A 10,908-nucleotide genomic window follows, 5' to 3' on the forward strand; every position below is an offset into this window, starting at 1 on the left:
CGGCCGCAATGCATGAATATCGCTGAAAAGTCAGCGATATTCATGCATTACCGAGCTAATGCTCTTAGCCATGTTATCCACCTCCCATTGGATAACATGGCTAAGAACTGCTCAGGGCAGGTGTTAGCTTTTGGAGATATTCGCGCTTAGCGCGAATATCTTCAAAAGTTGGTAATAGGAGATAGCGATGTTAGCGACTGTTTCCAGTCGCTAACATCTTGGCACGCCCACTTTGCATATCATTAGTGATAAATATCACTGACATGCAAAGTGGGGCCCAAGATGGTCGCTATCTCCTACTAGCTGTTGCTAACTGGTGTTAGCGACAGCTAGGTAATAGGGAGATAATTTTATCTCCGCTTTCTTGGCTTTTAAAGCCAAAAAAGCGGAGTTAAACCCCCTTGATAATATGCCCCACAGTTGCTACAAATACAGAACAAAAACTGCTCTCAGGGGCATATTATCAAGGGGGTTTATCTCCGCTTTTTTGGCTTTAAAAGCCAAGAAAGCGGAGATAAAATTATCTCCCTATTACCAAGCTGTCGCTAACACCAGTTAGCGACAGCTAATAGGAGATAGCGACCATCTTGGGCCCCGCTTTGCATGTCAGTGATATTTATCACTAATGACATGCAAAGTGGGCGTGCCAAGATGTTAGCGACTGGAAACAGTCGCTAACATCGCTATCTCCTATTACCAACTTTTGGAGATATTCGCGCTAAGCGCGAATATCTCCAAAAGCTAACACCTGCCCTGAGCAGTTCTTAGCCATGTTATCCAATGGGAGGTGGATAACATGGCTAAGAGCATTTGCTCGATAATGCATGAATATCGCGGACTTTTCATCGATATTCATGCATTGCGGCCGTTTTTTATCACATTTGCGATAAACCTTGCTAATAGCAAGGTTTATCTGCGATAAAAATCGCCGATGTGCGTCGATAATTTTTGTCTCTAAACAAGTTAGAGACAAAAATTATCTCTATTGGTTGGTAATATGCCCCTCAGTTCCTCCTTTAACACCATCTCAATGTCCTGCAGAAACTGGTCTGTAAGGAAAACATTTATAGTCACCTTTGCTTACACTGCTTTTCCAAAAGATCACTTTCTTCTTAAAGCCTGAAACTTTGGGGCATATTACCAAGCAATAGTGATAATTATCGCTATTGCTTGGTTAGAGAGAAAATTTTACCGCTAAGCCGCGGCGATTTTTACCGCAGATAAACCTTGGTATTACCAAGGTTTATCGCAAATGCGATAAAAAACGGCCGCAATGCATGAATATCGCTGAAAAGTCAGCGATATTCATGCATTATCGAGCTAATGCTCTTAGCCATGTTATCCACCTCCCATTGGATAACATGGCTAAGAACTGCTCAGGAGCAGGTGTTAGCTTTTGGAGATATTCCCGCTTAGCGCAATATCTCCAAAAGTTGGTAATAGGAGATAGCGATGTTAGCGACTGTTTCCAGTCGCTAACATCTTGGCACGCCCACTTTGCATGTCATTAGTGATAAATATCACTGACATGCAAAGTGGGGCCCAAGATGGTCGCTATCTCCTACTAGCTGACGCTAACTGGTGTTAGCGACAGCTAGGTAATAGGGAGATAATATTATCTCCGCTTTCTTGGCTTTTAAAGCCAAAAAATCGGAGATAAACCCCCTTGATAATATGCCCCTTTGTGTAACAGTTGCAAGATGTTAGTATTATTGCTTTGCAAGGACTTGCTCAGTGTATTCAGTTTTTCAAATAGATCAGAAAGAAAAGCCATTTGTATTAGAAAGTCTGCATCAATACATTTGTCAGCAAAAAAATGTTCATCATTGTGTAGAAATGAGTATATTTCATTCCTCATATCACACACTCTAAGTAGGGAGTTACCGAGAGACAGCCACCGAGAACTGCTGTAGAACAAGAGGCATGAGTGTTCGGCACCCATGTCCTCACACAGTTTAGCCAAAATTCTTGCTTTTATTGGTCCTGTTTTAATATAATTTACCACTTTGATGACTATTTTTAGAATACCATGCAGTTCTTCACTGAGGTTTCCTGCTGCCAGTGCTTCTCTGTGTATTATACAGTGTGTCCAAACAGCATTAGGCGCTATAGATCATATGCGAGCTAGAAGTCCCTGGTAACATCCTGCCATTGAACGACCCCCATCTGTACAAACTCCAACACATCTCTCCCAGTCAGTGTGATTCCGTTGCATAAAATCATCCACAACCGCATACAAGTCTTGACCTGTAGTTCCACCTTTGATTTCTTTCCAGAACAACAAATCCTCAACAATTTGTTTTTCGTATAGAAACCTGACATAGCAAATAAGATGGGTGTCTTTGTGGTTGTCTGTTGCCTCAACCAACTGGAGTGCAAAGTCTTCTCTCATAGATTACGGATGAACTTATCGTTAATATCTTCAGCCATATCATTTATCCTCCGGCTGATAGTATTATTAGAAAGAGGCACTTTCAGCAGCTGTTTACCCGCATCTTCGCCAAGCATGATTGTTACCATATCAACAGCAGCAGGCAAAATCAGCTCTTCTGCAATTGTGTGTGTTTTTTTTTACTCTGTGCAACTAGATAGGCCACTTTATATGAAGACAGGAGGGCGTTACTAATAATTTTGGTTTGTTTTGAGAAAGTGGAGTTTTGTAGTTTGGCTTCTGCAACTTTTCTTACAAAAAATTCCCTTGGCTTTCCGACCACATTTGGGTGAAAACTTTCAAGATGCCACTTAAGTTTATTGGGAAGCATGGATTCCAGAGCCAAAACTTTTAAACAGATTGCACATTGAGGATGCTCACTATTAACCTGAACACACGTGAAACCATAATCCAGATATCTGTCATTGTACTTTCTGTACTTGGCTTTTTGTTTCCCATCCTCTTTTTTTGTCAGAGGAACCTGCAACTTCGCTTTGCTCAGACAAACTTAGCATTAGAAATCTCTTCATTGACAATTCAGAAAGATGTAAATCAGTTCCACTTATCTTAATTATTCAGATGGAGAAGAGAAGAATGCACAAAAATATTTAAGAAAGGTGTTGTAATGTACTTTGCTTATCTCTTTTGGTTTGTGCTGTGACATAATATAATTCTATTCTATTTGTACATTCCTTCTGCTCCTCATGATTCCATGCCTCAGAGGAGTCTTGGAGCCTGAGGGAGTTGGCAGAGTGTGGAAACAGCTGTTGGTGATGTACTGGATTAAAGCCTTTTAATAAACTATTCTGATGTGGCAGCACTTTTTAACATTGGCGACGTTGGGCAGCTTGGAAGGGACAAGCTACATCACCACCTAACCCTGAACCCATCTTTCACTTGGATTTACAGCCTTTGAACTGGATTTGGATTTACACAAGATTTGTGGATTTATGAATTTGACTTTCATCTACCTTAAAAAAAAAAAGGAGAACTACTGGATTTCATTGGACTTAGTTTTGGACTGATTTGATCTGAGACAAACATCACCCTCGACGAAACCTTTTGGATTTTCTTCTATCTGTTACAATTTTGCCACAGACTACAAACAGACTACAACAGACTGCACCAGGTAACGCTTTGTATTTTGTACTTTCTACCGTTTCTGCACCTTCCCTGCATTTTCTCACGACGCTAAAGGCAGAAACCAAGTTTTTTACCTTCGAGTCTTAACGACCTTACCTGCCGTTTTGTGCACGCTCCGCCTCGCTTTCCCTCCTCGCTCTGCTTCAGTTTCGAACGCGCTGGTGTCGCGCTGCTCGTCTGCACGTCCTGCCATTGCGCCGTTCTCTAGCTCCTCTTCCTGCTTCCCGACCGGCTTAGCGTGTGACGCTTGGACGTGGTGACGTCACACGCATGCGTGCCGCCATCTTTGTTACTTCAGTTGCCTAGCTACAGCCTGGTGCACGGACTCGGCAAAATACTCGCATGATTTTCTTCGTTTTCAACTGGATTTGAAAGATTCGCACTACTTATTGGATTTCAAACGTTTTCCACCGAATTGGTGAGATTTAATTTACATTTGGGATTGCTGACTTCACTTTTCTACCATCGATTTTTTTTGCTTCGTATTACATGGATTCAAACAGTGTATCATTTTTCATTCTTCAGTGATACACACACTTTATTTGTTTGTTTGAATTTATTGATTATTTAACTCATCTTATATTTGCTTAATTTATTTGACTATGAGTTCTTCTTCCTCCATGACTCAACCTCCTGCTTTTCTATGTGAAAAAGGTGAACCTATTCTCCCATGGAAAAGATAGAGAAATCTTTTTGACTCTTATTTACTAGCTATTGGAGGAGAAACATTTTCTGCTGTAAGGAAACAAGCAATTTTACTCCACAATTTAGGTGTTGAAGGTCGCAATATATATGATAGTATTGATGAAATACCTTTAAATGATGGTTCTGGTGACTCTCCCTCTGATGTTTTTCATATGTCTCTAAAAATGTTAGAAGACTATTTTGGTCCCAGGATTAATGTTGTTTTAGAACGGCATAAGTTCTTTATGAGAGTACAAGAACCTAAAGAAAAGGTTGGAAATTATGTAGCTTCCTTGAAAACCCGTGCACGTACTTGTGAATTTGGGGAACTTACAGATTCTTTAATTCGTGATCAATTAGTCAGATGCACTAATAGCACTAGAGTACAAGAGAAACTCCTATCGAAAAATCCTTCCCTGCGGGAAGCTTTGGCCATTGTTGAAGGTATAGAAAATACTTCGGGTTGGGCTAAAGAGATGAAAGAACACAAAATTTCTCCTGACGGTTCTTCCACCTCCAGCAGTATTCATGAGGTTACTCAAGCTATGTCCCCTACTCAACTTCCTTCTTCTGATGACAATATTTGCAAAGTTATGCAAAACCCTAAGACAAAAATTCCTTTTGATCGCAGTAAGATCAAGTGCTATAGATGTGGTAGTTCTAACCATTCCTCTTCTTTTCCCAACTGTTATGCCACGTCTTCCACATGTCTTAAATGTGGTATAAAAGGACATTATGCCAGGGTTTGCAAATCCACTACTAAAGTACATTCAATTGATTGTCCAGTTTCTCCCCAAGATGCTCCCAGATTGGTAATTTCGAGTGTCACAAGTGATGGCAGCATTGATGCTGATCCTATTTTCATGCCTGAATGCAATGTAATAATTGGTGGAGAACATTTCATAGTTCTAGCAGACTCTGGCTCGCCTTTCACTCTAATTGGCAATGAAAACTGGAACAAAACCTTTCCCAAAATTGATTTATTTAAACCTGATATTAATGCTGTTAGTTACAATGGTTCCCGTATAGAAGTGTCAGGTTATACTGTTATGAGAATCCATTTTAAAGGTCGTGAAACTGTTGGTAAGATCTACGTTGCTTACAGAGGAGACAATCTTTTCGGTTGGAGGCATCAGAGGGACTTAGGGATTATCCTCAATCCTAATGCCCTTAAACCCTCTGATCAAGTAATGCTTATTGATCAGATTTTTTCTTCCAGCATGTTTTTTGATGAATTCCCCCATGTTTTCTCGGACAAATTAGGTTTACTGAAAGGTTTTGAGCATCGCAATATTTTCATAAGAAATGCAATTCCATGTGTGTATAAAGTTAGGAAAGTTCCCAATATGATGCTTGCCCCACTTAAGCAAGAAATTTCTAGACTTATGGAGTTAAATGTTATTGAAGAGATTGAGTCCTCAGAATGGTTGGCCCCAGTAGTTTTGGCCCCCAAGGATGGTGGAAAGAGCATTTGCATGTGTGTGGACCTCAGAGGGTTAATCAAATGCATATGGGTGGATAGACAACCTCTACCCAACATTCCTGAATCTATCACTATGCTGTCTGGAGCTAAAATATTTTCTGTATTGGATTTGTCCTCAGCTTACCACCAGGTTCCACTTCATCATGATTCTAAACACCTCACCTCCTTTGTTACACCCCTTGGAGAGTTTCGTTTTGTCAGGATGCTTTTTGGGTTAGCATCTGCAGCGGCGTATTTTCAAAGAATTATGAAATTGGTGGGGGGGCGATGTTTCTAATGTCATCTTTTTCCAAGATGACATCTTAGTTTTTGGCAGGGACAATATTGAACATGATAGTGTGTTGAGGACAGTTTTATCAAGATTAGCTGACAAAGGTTTAACTGTAAACAAAGCTAAATGTAAGATTGGTGTAACTTCAGTGACCTACCTTGGCCATGTGATTTCTGGGGAAGGTATACAGCCTAAGTTAGAATTGGCTAAGAGTATTGCAGAAGCTCCCACTCCTTGTGATAAAGATCAGGCCAGGTCTTTTCTTGGTCTAGCCGAATTTTATGCAAAATTTATAAAATAATTTGCTTCTGTTATTGAGCCTATTAGGAATCTTCTCAAGAAAGGTGTTCATTTTGAGTGGAATGCTGGTTGTATTGAAGCGTTTCAGATTGTAAAAAAATCTATCAGTCAATTGCCTAGTTTGGGTCATTTTGATACTAAGAAAAAAACCTTCCTCACCACTGATGCTAGTCTGTCTGGGTTGGGTGCGGTTCTTTCTCAATTGGATAATGGCGAGGAAAGAGTTGTGGCATTTGCTTCCAGGGCCTTGAAGAAAGCTGAAAGTCAATACTCTTGCATTGAAAGGGAAGCTCTTGCTATTGTCTGGGCTATCAACCACTTCAAGTTTTATTTGTGGGGTATTCCTTTCGTTGTTAAATCTGACCACAAACCTTTGATTCAAGTGTTTTCTGTAGTAAACAATGTCTACAGATGGTAGTAGTTTCCATAGGTTTCTTTATTGGAAGTAGGAAACAACGTAAGAGCAGACCATGCACAGCAGTAGCAAACGGCCAACTGCCAATTCATGGAACATAACAGGGAAAACAAGTAGAACATAGAATATAGAACAGTACAATGATAATTCTTAAGAAAGACTAGGATGGCAACCTGTATATATATACTACACATCTTCTTCCTTTCTGTTTGAAAAAAAAACTTAGCAAACAAAATCTTGCAAGTAAGTGGGAGGCCGCCTAGGCCTAAGAGGACGCACAGGAAGTGACACACTTTGAACAGGAACGAGACCCTGTAAAGTAACAGACGCATCACCCCCACCAGAAACAACAACTTCTTCTTGTGGTTGCGAAGGTGAGTAATCATCAGTGTCATTAGCTAACAAATATCCACTAGTCACAAAATCATCAGTAGAAGGAGTAGCCACAGGACAGTCACATTGGACCGAAGAAGAGGAGCCCTTTTGTCTCTTGTAAAGTGCAACCCTTCTGAAGTTCCAGCACTCCCCGTTGTTCAAGATGACACAGTGGTTGAGTACTTTCTTAACCTTGAACGGACCTTTGAACTTGGACAAACCCTTTTTCAACCTACCCAATTTGATTTTGACCAAATCTCCTACAAGAAAAGGAGAAGAAGTGGATTTAACAACATCGTTGCTGAAATCATCTGGAACGTTACCTTGCAGTTGTAGAGTGACTACATCTCTCATCCAGGACGGAAATAACTTTAGACCAGGATCACGCCCTCTCATTAACTGAAATGGAGATAAATCCCCACTGGCTAAAGGGGTGGTACGATATGCCCATAACATTTCGTTCACCATCTTCCTGACAATATGACCACCACTGGATGCCATCTGTATAATACCCTTGACAACCTTGTTGGCTCTTTCGCAAACTGCATTTCCCTGAGGATTGTATAAAGAGGTCAAATGATGAGAAACACCACAATCTTTTAAGAATAGTTGCATGTCTTTAGAGGTGAGTTGCGGACCATTGTCTGTGATTAAGACTGAAGGCAAGCCCTCATCCTTAAAAAGGTTACCTAGAAACTTGATTGAGTTGGAAGCAGTGATATCGTTGGTAAAATGGACCACTAACCATTTGGTAAAAACATCAATAACAACAATTGCAAACCTGTCATTCTCTCCTAACTCACCCATTGGACCGATGAAATCAAGGGCAATGGTGTGCCAGGGCAAACTTGGGGAAGAAATGTGTGCACTCTCAACTATTTTCGGACCAGTTTTCAACCGCTTCTCCCCTTCTCTGCATAGAGAGCATTTCTCAACCCAATCTACTACTTGCGAGTCTACCCCAGGCCACCAGAAGTGATCTTTAAGGCGTCTTTGGGTAAGCGTCTGGCCCATGTGTCCTTCATGCGCCAAAGCTAATAATTTGTTCCTTAACCCAAATGGAGGCACAAACTTCTCACCTTTAAAAAGAACATTCCCCACAATAGAAAGATCATCTAAGACTTTAATGTAAGGTCGAACAGCTGCAGGAACAGAACTCTCCCGTCTAGACCCCAATGTTATAAGTCTGATGACCTCCTGAAGAGTAGCATCTACAGACATCTCTCTGGACCAGTCACTGGAAGAGAAAACACCTTCACCTACAAACACAGCATCTTCAAGCGAGGCCACAGCCACATCATCCAAATCCAAAGACACTACTGAGTTATAGGGGGAACGCCAATCCATAGACAACCTTGAAAGGCAATCAGCCTGGACGTTTCTCCACCCTGGTATATATTCTACTGAGTACTGAAACTCTTGTAGCCTAGCTGCCAGCTTCATAAGCCGAGCAGACCCTTTACCTGCACCACCAGGAGATAGAACCTTGATCAGTGGCTTGTGGTCGGATCGAAGGGTAAATTTCATGCCCCACAAATAAGTGCGGAAGTATTCTACAGCCCACGAAGCAGCTAATGCTTCCCTCTCGATAACGGAATAGTTCTTTTCCGTATCGGTTAGGGTCCTAGAAGCAAAGGCTATGGTGACCTCTGAACCACCATTCATTTGGGACAACATAGCTCCTAAACCATGTGCACTGGCATCAACTGTGACTATTGATCTATTATGTACATCAAAGAGGGATAACACTTTTGCATCACAAATTTCATTTTTGATGTTAACAAAGCATTTCTCTTGATCTGGTCCCCAAGAAAAACTTACACCCCGTTTAAGTAAAGATCTAATACACACAGTTTTATCAGAAAAATTTTGTACAAATTTTGAGTAATATTCTATCAATCCCATAAAGGACCGCAGTTGATCCTTATCTGACGGTGTGGGTGCAGACCGTATTGCCTCACACAAGTTCTTTTTAGGTTTTATGCCAGAGGAAGTAATGGTGTAGCCAAGATAGTCTACTTCACTCACCCCAAACAAACATTTGTCTTTGCGTAAAGTTAGACCTGCATCTGATAGTTTTTCAAGAACAACACCAAGAGTGAAATTGTGCTGGGACTCAGTGAGACCATAAATTAATATGTCATCCTGAAAATAGACTACTTCAGGTATACCTTCAAAAATACTTGACACCATGCGTTGAAAAACGCTAGCTGCTGACTTGAGTCCAAAGGGTAGACGAGTAAATTGATAGGTACCCCATGGAGTAATGAAAGCTGTAAGTGATTTGGAGTCCTTGTGTAAGTCAATTTGGTGATACGCACTCCTGAGGTCCAATTTTGAGAAAAATTTCGCCCCATTAAGAGTGGTAACTAGTTCAGATATGCTTGGTAGAGGAAAAGTGTCAGCAACAACACAATGGTTGAGAGACCTGAGGTCGACACAGAAACGGAGCTTGCCGTCAGATTTTTTTGTGACTACAATGGGCGAAACCCAAGGGGAGGCTTCCACAGGTTCAATGACCCCAGAACTCAACATGTCATCAAGGAGACTTTTGACTTCATCCCTAATAATTATGGGAATACGTCTTACTTTGTGTTGAACTGGAATTGAGTTGGGTTTGATTATTATCTTATGTGAATAGCCTTTTAGTCGACCCAAACTTTCACCAAAAACATTTTTAAATTTAGAAAGTAAACAGAACAACTCAGTGTCTTCCACTACCATGACTTGGGGATTAGCTCGAGGATTCACAACAATATAAAGGTCATATTGGTGTATCCAACCAAGAATAGCAGGACCAGACTCTGACACATATACTTTTCCAAAAATCTGTCTATTGGAAAACACTATGTTAGCCTCAAAGTATCCCAGGATATTCAATGGTTCACCTTGATATCCACCCGGAGATATATCCGTAGGAAAGAGAGGACCTGCACCCCACAATTCAACAAAGAGAGAGTTGGGAATGATAGTGTATCGTGAACCTGTGTCCACCATCAAGCAAACATTTTTATCATTGATAATGAAAATAGCTTTAGGTCTATTTCTGCGTTTGTGATCTTCACGTTGAAGGTCAGAGTCATCACTAACAACTAAGATCTTATCATCATCATCCTCACTTACTGATAGATCACTGACAACTGTGACAGAAGGACGAGCCTTACCTCTGCAAACCCGAGCATAGTGTCCTAGTTTACCACATTTCATACATTCTTGCTTGGCTGCAAAACAAAACTTGGAGTCAGAAGCATGCGCAAGACTACCACATCTAAGACATTGCCTAGGAGAAAAGGGTTTAACAATGTTATTGGTCTTAACATTAACAGTCTTTTTGTTGAAGAACTTTCTCTGTTTGAGAAGAGCAACCTCGTCTTGATCATCATCTTCCTGACAAGGAAGCATATGTGAATGATTAGACACTTCTCCAACATCACTCGAAAAATTTCTCTTCTCAAGTTCTTTCATACACCCCTGTGACTGTTCAACAACTTTCGCTAAGTCAATTGCTGTTTGTAGATTAGGATTTTTCGCCGCCCAAAGACGTTCCTGTATCTTTTTGTTATTGCATTGTACAATAAGCTGATCTCTGATTAGTTCATCCGTCATGTTTCCAAATTTACATTTCACAGACATTTCACGCAGTCTAGAGACAAAATCGTCTATGCTCTCCCCAGTTTTCTGACTTTTAGTGTAGAATTTGTATCTATTCATTACGAGGTTCTCCTCTTTGGCATACCTGACCTCAAGACGAGACACAGCCTCTTTATACTCATCCAACGGGGCTTGTGCACCAGGTAAAAGAACTT

This window comes from Lissotriton helveticus, chromosome 2_1 (genome assembly GCF_964261635.1).
Source record: "Lissotriton helveticus chromosome 2_1, aLisHel1.1, whole genome shotgun sequence".
In the NCBI taxonomy this organism is placed as follows: domain Eukaryota; kingdom Metazoa; phylum Chordata; class Amphibia; order Caudata; family Salamandridae; genus Lissotriton; species Lissotriton helveticus.